Here is an 8,126-nt window from a genome sequence, read left to right as displayed (position 1 = left end):
AGCCTGTGAGCAAGCATGTCTGTATGGATGTGAAATACCACCTACCTGTATGGATGCTTTTGAAGAAAGGACCCTGTAAGCTTGTGAAGACACATCAGATAGTGAATGCTCCTGGTTGCCAACAGAAACCTGGAGATCACTGTGTCAGATAGATACAAAAATTTAGAAGGACTCCTGTGTTTAGGACTCATTATATAATACTGTAGGATGCAAAGGTGAGAAATTTTGTAATGCAGGGTGGGAGACCAGGTAAGCTATCTGTACAAAAGGCTGGGGAATATTAGGGCAGTCTGTTACTTCTGAGGAGTTATCGAACACAGGGGAGAACTCAATAGCTTATGCCATTTCAGTAGGTAAGCTGAAAGCATTTCATGATCTATGTCCAAATGCAGAAGCTGGAACTAAACAAGAGATATATGGTAGAGAGGAAGTGAAGATTTTTCACTAAGATTTTGAAGTCATGATCTTTATTTCCTAACTCCCCAGTTTTTTCCTCTTTAAAGGGCTCCCTTTTAAAAAATCAGAGAAAATACCAGGAAGCTTATGGTCAGTTCTAGTGATGCACTGGAGGTTTCTCTAACCAGTAAAACATTCACTGCATTTTGGGGGTAAATATATCACATTTGTCAAACGAGCTTCTATCTTTTGGTAAATTTGCCTTTTTCTTTTAATTCCTCAGTTCCAAGACTGAAATCATACGTCTCAACAAGGGAGAGAGCAGGACAAAAGGAGATATCCTACATGAAAACACTGCACTTATTTAATTTCAGGTTTGAAATTAAATAGATATCAATCCAAGCAGATTTGTCAAAACATTTATTTTGGCTTAACAGTGGCTTAGATCAGTGACTTTACATCAGCCAGCATTGGTTTTAAGTGAAATCTGAGCACCTCCACAACTTTCTGCCAATGATTTAATTATCTGTTTAAAAGCTGATTATGATTTCATTGGCGCAAATTTATCTGGTAGAGTAACCCTAGAGGGTGTTCTGTATCATCTGCATTTGTGTATTTGGAAGATTATCATACGCATTTTTAAGGATACATTGCCTGGGGCTGAAGTTAGTTATATTTGGTTCATCTTCATCCTTGTACCTCATGCTCATCTCACTGGCTCATTTCCTGTCAGGTCTTGCTTAAACAAAGTCTAATTACAGAGAAAAAGGATATTACAATGATCAAGATTTTAATACTTGGATCAAGCACTATGCATTGGCAGTAACAAGCCTTTGTAAGAATTTAATATCCTAATAAAACATGTTTCTACAACTGTTGGGGGCACTTTCCATGCATATATTTAATATGTGGGATGCCAACAGACACTGTCCATGAAAATAACAAAGATTAAAAGTCAATATACATTACATTACAAATGACAAGTTACTAATAAAGTTAAATATTTCCCCTATGTCTTGTGATGTAGCTTTTAGGATGAAATTCCCCATGTTTGTTAATTTGTATCTTAGCCACATCATATTTTTTTAATTAAATACTGCATATATAGTTGGAGTTTTGGTTTGGTTTGTATTTTCTCTAACATAGTTTGAGACGCATGTTACTAAAATTAACTTAAAGTGAAGAGTTTAGAACAGCCAAATGCTCCTTCTGTTAAAGTTTTTAAGGATGTAACCAGGTGAACAAGTATTACATTTACAGTACATAGTGCTTCTAACGTGACATGGTATTTTCCATTAAAACAAACAGCTAATTTAAGTCACACAAGTTGCATTATAGTTCTGTCTCTTTTTTCTTATGCTTAGTTAGTCTTTGCTTGCTGATGCCCAAAGAAAACATGGACAATATAATTTTTTATAAGGGAGGAAAAATTAAATGGAGCAGGTTGCAGATAAGCCTTAGGACAGTACTTCTCAAATCTACTTCTCACAAAGAGATGAAGGAGCATTTCATCCCTGACTCCAAAAGTTTAGTCCCCTTCACATCAATAACTTCTGCAGTATAGAGCTCTTCAATAATAGCTAAATTGTTAGAGAAGCTGGAAGCAGTGTGCCCTTAGCAATCAGACCATGAATAGAGTGGCTCAAATATACCATGTAAATAAAGAATGCACTTCAGCTGAGGGAAGTAAATCAAAAAAGATGGTCAGTCTGGATCCATCTTTGCTCCTAATCCTCAGCTACTGTCACTATCACCCATATATCTACATCATGCTCTGCATGTTTTCTTCCTTTGGAGGGGTAGGTCCCATTTTAAAAGGCAACGGCATATGCATCTTCATCTGTAAACCACTCTGGCTGGCATCATTCAGAGGACACAAATGGCCAGTAAAATGACATCAGTGTTAATGCCCACTATTTTAAAACCTTAGCAGTGTCATGTTCATAGTCAGACCCTTGTTGCTTACTATACAGATATGTAGCTCTGCCACTTTTATGGGGCATCCAGGCTGACCCCACTTTTCCTGATGAGTCTGATCTAAAGTGACTTCCACTCTCCACCTTTCCTTAAGTAATGCTTCACTCTAAGGCAATACCTCCAAGGTATTTACTGGCTTAATGTAAAACTCAAAAAACCCTTATAAACTCCAGTTTGAAATCTATAAAACAGGAAAGCCAAAATAATTTTTTAAAGGGTGACAAATTTTAATCAGTTATGAAGAGTATTCACAAATTACTTAGCTGGAAGATGTATTCTCATTTGCTGATTTTTCTTTTTGTAATAAAAATTACAGAAGATTAATATTTAGAAACCATCATCAGCCTTATGAAATAGTTTTAGATTAATGTAGCACAAAATGACACTTTCATTTCCAATGAAAACATTTCAGAAGTGCAATAAAGCAATGAACAGGGGAGTATGGTAATCATTAGTGTCATGTGCTGAACTTTATCCCTGAAACAAAGTGGCCCAAAGATGTGATTATCCCACGATAATCGCTCTGTGTGTTTCACCTAGTAGTTTAATGAAGTAATTAGAGTTGTGTTAAGGGTGTATTTTGATCATCCAAATCCATCAGAAGCATATGGAACCAATACAGGAAAAGCACCATTGAAAAGTGTTTGGTAGGATGTTGAGCTGTCAGATCCAATTTGTGCAAGTTTAATTAATTGCACTATTTGGACTTTAAACTTCATAGCAATTTTTAAGTCCTATATAAGATATGGATCAGCAAAAGGCTGAAGTCCATAATTAACATCATCCAGAGAAGAGGCCCTTACCCAGCCTTCATTTATGTCAGTCTCAAAAATCACTTTTCCCTCAATAAAATTAGGATGAGACACAAGGTCACTAGAAAAGTATTAAGTATCACTTAATAATAAGAAGTCTTTAAGAAACAAAAGAGAATGAAAGACTATTTTGATTGCTCAGACAGTATAGTCTTCCCTGTTAATTAGTATCTGAAAACTGTTTACAAAGTTCTTGGCAACTTGAAGTTTCCATAGCTCAAATCAGGCATTAACAACTCTTACGAGTCAATTAAAAACTTCTCTCTGCAGTATTGATAAATGACACAATGTACATCAGATCTCATAGCAAAATACCAGAGTTGAATATGCTCCTCGGACTTTAAAGGCAGAGGAACTTCAGTTTACAGCATTCCATATTGCTGGTGTTTTATTTCAAAAACTGTGCTTATAACAGGAGATGAAAATTTTGGAGTCCAGATGAAATTATTTCTATTCATTCTGTGGTGAGCACTAATGCATGTAAACTTCTATGTTTCCAACATGGATGTTGATAACTAATGTTAATAGGCTGAACTGAGAGCAAAAAGAAGATTCAACACTGATGACACATATTATTAGGAATGCTATTATAATCTTAAAATTCAAGGTTTGCACCTTGTAATATTGCAAGATACTGGAATGAACTTCTGTATCAATTGAGTTGTTCAATTTACCTAGAGCCTCAGAGCCTTTAGAAATCTGAAGAGCTCAGAGATGACTCTCTGACCTTTACAGTATAACAAATAGGTCTAATTCTCAAGATCCACATCCATTAAATGCTTGAATGAGCTCAGTATTTATTGTTCTTTCATCTCATTAAAACAGCTAAAAGGTTGGGAGAAGGCATAATGTAAAGAAAGGTCAAGTGGTAATCACGGTGTGAAATGCTGTTACACGTGTAAGTATAATAATTCTTTAGACTTTATGCTCCCTGGAGAGGAAGTTGTTCAAAACTGTTCACCTAAAAAGGTTTATTTTGTGCTAAATATAGCTCAACAGCACTAAATGGGGAATTAGACTGACCTTTTGCTCCTCTGCATCTGCAGTGGTCTTTTCTTGGCTCACTTTCTCAGTCTGAAACCCTATCTTAGCAATCAAAGCTTCAGCATCTTGATTTCTCGGTTGCAATTCTGTCTCTTGAGAAGCAAGTTTGGATTTTAGATCTTCTACCTACAGGGCAAAAGGTAATGTGTTATTCAGGAGCAAAGGTCCTTAGGTATGGTCTGGAAAGATTATACCACATGAGCCCCAAAAAGCTGAACTGAAAACAAAACTCATGTTTCGTGGGTCTCAGTACTAAAAGCGTTCTCTCTTCCTTTTTTATTTTGTTTCCATTTGACAGCTTCTTCTTTGTAGCTCACAGAATTTTGTTGATATAAAGAATTTACTAAGAACAGCCTAACTGCTCCCACCAGGGACCCCGCAGTTCCCTCGAGATGCTCAGATGTCTGTCCAGCCGCTGAGCTCGTGTTTGCAACCAGGTGTCTCAGTGGTGTAACAAGGCCCAGCTGCACCACCTAGCAAAGATGCAAATGTAAAAGCAAAAGGACATTATGGAAAATGCTTAGTAATCACCCTGAGCAGATAATTCCAGCAGAGGTTTGCTGGAAGGTTAAGACAGACTCAGACTGATGAACAAAGATGACCTGTTAGCTTCCTGAAATAGCGATTTATTGCCTGTCAGGCGAGAAACCCATATCAAAACATCCAGTGACAGTATCTTTCCACGTGTAAAGAATTGTTTCAAATACCTGTGTTTTAATTTTATTTTTTTTCCCCTCATCCCTCCAAGCATTTTATCTGGAGCTATTCATGATAAAAAGCTATATTTTAACCAGAGGGGCCTCTTGTTAACCTGATCTGGGTAGGGGTGATAAGACAAAGAGGAAGACAAATATTACAGGGCTTGAACTTTCATCACATGGAAAATATTGAGGGGTCTTCTTGTTTGGTGGGCTCCTGAAATCTTACGAAACCTACAAAATCTACCTGTTCAAAATCTAGCTATTTTGAGATGAGAAGACAAAGCTGTAATACTGAGTTGTAACAGATGACTGTAAAGATCTCCTTTATTTTTCAATTTATTTGAGCTGATTTTAGGTCTTTTTCTTTCTGAAAAAAACTAAACAGTGCTGCATTTGATATTCTTGCGTAGAGCTCTGGAGTGCAGGATAAAAATGGCTCAGTGTTCAAGCACCTGGATAGATAGGAGCTGTGGCTCTGTCTGCTAGCACAGCATGCGGCACTTGAAATTGTCAAACTACCTTTTGGTCATTGTCAAATCAGAATTCAGACAGAAAGAGCATTTTAATAATTTACTAGCATGGGATACCATATTAAAGATGGACTTTAAAAAAGCAGTCACCCTTCTCTGTTGAGCATTTATTTTTGCAGGTCTCCAGCTGGCAAAGTGGGAATAAACCAGCCAGCTCCCACTATTAATCTCACGCAGTAGCAACAAGAGGCAACGTGAGGCAAAGACTGCAACTGAGCGTTTCATTTGCAGTTTCTTATAAAAACATGCAGACTGTTTATTTTTAATAAAGAAATCACTCGACTGTGGCTTGTCTTCAGCGTTTGCAAAAGGGATTATGGAACACGTGAGGGGGTGGAGTGGGGGAAAGGCTTCAAAGCAGTTTCCCCTCCCTTCTGTCTCTGTGGACTGACCAGCCACAAATGAACAGGCAGAAGCACTGACTGGGGCTGAAATGGCACTAACCCCACAAGGAGGTGACAACAGCTGATGGAAAGGCTCCACACTTGCCCCTCCTGCTTTCATTACCCCTCAGCTGGTCAATGGCCACGCAAAAAATCCCCACGTACAGACCTGCATCTTCTCTCTCCATGGCTTGGCTTTTACTGTTGCACCTGTTTCCCCTCCCACCCTTTTACTGTGGCCCCACTACACCCCCCTTCCCTCCAGACTTTGCCTTTACTCAGATGGATGGACCCCTCTTTCCAAAGACAGGCTAAAGAGCTTCTACGCAAAGAAAAAAAAAATAAACCCCAGTTTCCAAAATCAGGCAATTTCAATGAAACACAAAAATGCCACCCCACAACTAATTAGTTTAATGAAAACATTCTGTGACAACTTTGTTTTATTTGCTAGAAACCCAAGATTATTTATACAGAATGAAAGAAAAGGTTGTGACTTTCACAGTTTACCTGGAAAGCTCCTGCATTCAGCTTGTGCATGCCATTCACTATCTCCCTCGTCTGAGCGGGACATGAAAATGTGTCCTGACATCTCCCTGCTTTTCTTCTCTAGAAGGATCTTATAAAGCATGATTTGCTCCAGAAAACTCTTTGGAGTGGTGTAATTGTATCGGCTCTCATTACGATTATATTTAGCACTCAGCATATTCACACTGGTGTGGGCATAAGCCATGAAATCACAAATGGAGTCCTGGATGAGTGGCTGAACATACCCAAGGAACAAGAACAAATGTAAACACAGGAGCAAAGAAATGTTTCCAGAGTTAAGTGTATCTACGTAAGTCAGAGAAGGTTATGTTCCTAAGGATGGCTTGTTCACAAAACTATTCTCCAGCCTACCCTAAACATAATTTTGTCAGCATGTAAAAAACATTAAACTAAAATGATCCTTCCCCAACTTTTTTGCATATAAATTGCATATAAATTAACTAATTCTGCACTGGTATTCATTAAGTCTTCACCACTACTGAAGCTCAGTGCTTCAACATACTTTTAAAATAAATACTCCTAAAAGCTAAAAACAGAGATTATGTCAGTCACTATACTGCAGAGTTAATACTATACAGATTTTCTATTTCACCTCTGGAAATCCTGTTTAAGAAAAATCCTGTATAGGTTAAAGAAATACAATAAAATGGTTACTCTAATCACACTGATCCCCACATGCCTCATGTATCATCAAATTCATGTTCGGAGTAAAGTGCATTTATGCCATTAACTTCAGGTTAAATGGAACTGGACTCCATGATTTATATTTCTGAAGTTGTACAAGTCCCCGCTTATCTCTGCTTGTCAAAGTCAGCGATAAACTAACATAACCTGTTAGGAGGGCAGGCTTAGACCACTGTGGAGCAATTCTGAAAGCTGAGCCTCTACATACTATAAAATGTCAGAAAATCAGCCACATTTCTGTACTGAAGAGACCTTTTATCAGTTTCAAGGGGTATTTGACTGGAAAAGTAGTTACGAGTTAATGGAGTTCAGAGTCACTCCAAGCTGTGACAGTTGACACCCTTCCCTACAGTGCCACCCAGGCATCAAACCACAAAGTATACCTCCAGCTCCAAGCAAATCTCAGCACATTGCAGAAAGGATCCCAGGAGCAGTCCTGGGGTGCCAGGGGGCTGAGCTGGGTGTCACACAGCACTGCATGGGGCTTCTCCCTCATCACAGGGAGGAAAATGCAGCCGTGAGACAGGAATACTCTTTTCACATACTATATGATAACCAAAACAAGCTAGGCATATTTAGAACAGCTCCAGATGGTCATTTAGTCATGTATTTCTGAGCAAAATGCAGAAGTAAAATGCTTGTCTTTATTTACCTCTCACAGCAAGAAGAGACTAGTTCCAGGACTAAAGCTCAAAGGTCCTTTTTCTAAATTTTTTTGAAAACTGAACTAGCAAATACAAGATACTACTACACTACTTTGAGTTAGAGTATACTTCCCCAGGATAAAGGTGAAATAAGACACACCCAAAATTAATTTTTGTTTGTTTTAAAGGACCCTATCTACCTATATTACTATAATATACATGTTTAAGCAAGAGTGTTGTATGCAAAATTAACAGGGAAATACTAAGAAAACCCATTTAAACTCCATCACTGTAACTAACTTCCATTTTGTCCTCTGTGACTTCTAGCATACTTAAACTTTATAATTTGTGGAGTCACATCTCCCTCATTTTAATGATTATTTATTGCATTCTGTACAAGACGAACCCA

The sequence above is a fragment of the Strix aluco genome, chromosome 1 (assembly GCF_031877795.1).
Source record: "Strix aluco isolate bStrAlu1 chromosome 1, bStrAlu1.hap1, whole genome shotgun sequence".
Taxonomy (NCBI): domain Eukaryota; kingdom Metazoa; phylum Chordata; class Aves; order Strigiformes; family Strigidae; genus Strix; species Strix aluco.
The sequence above is the reverse complement of the archived record's forward strand: the minus strand, read 5'-3'. Positions refer to the sequence as shown.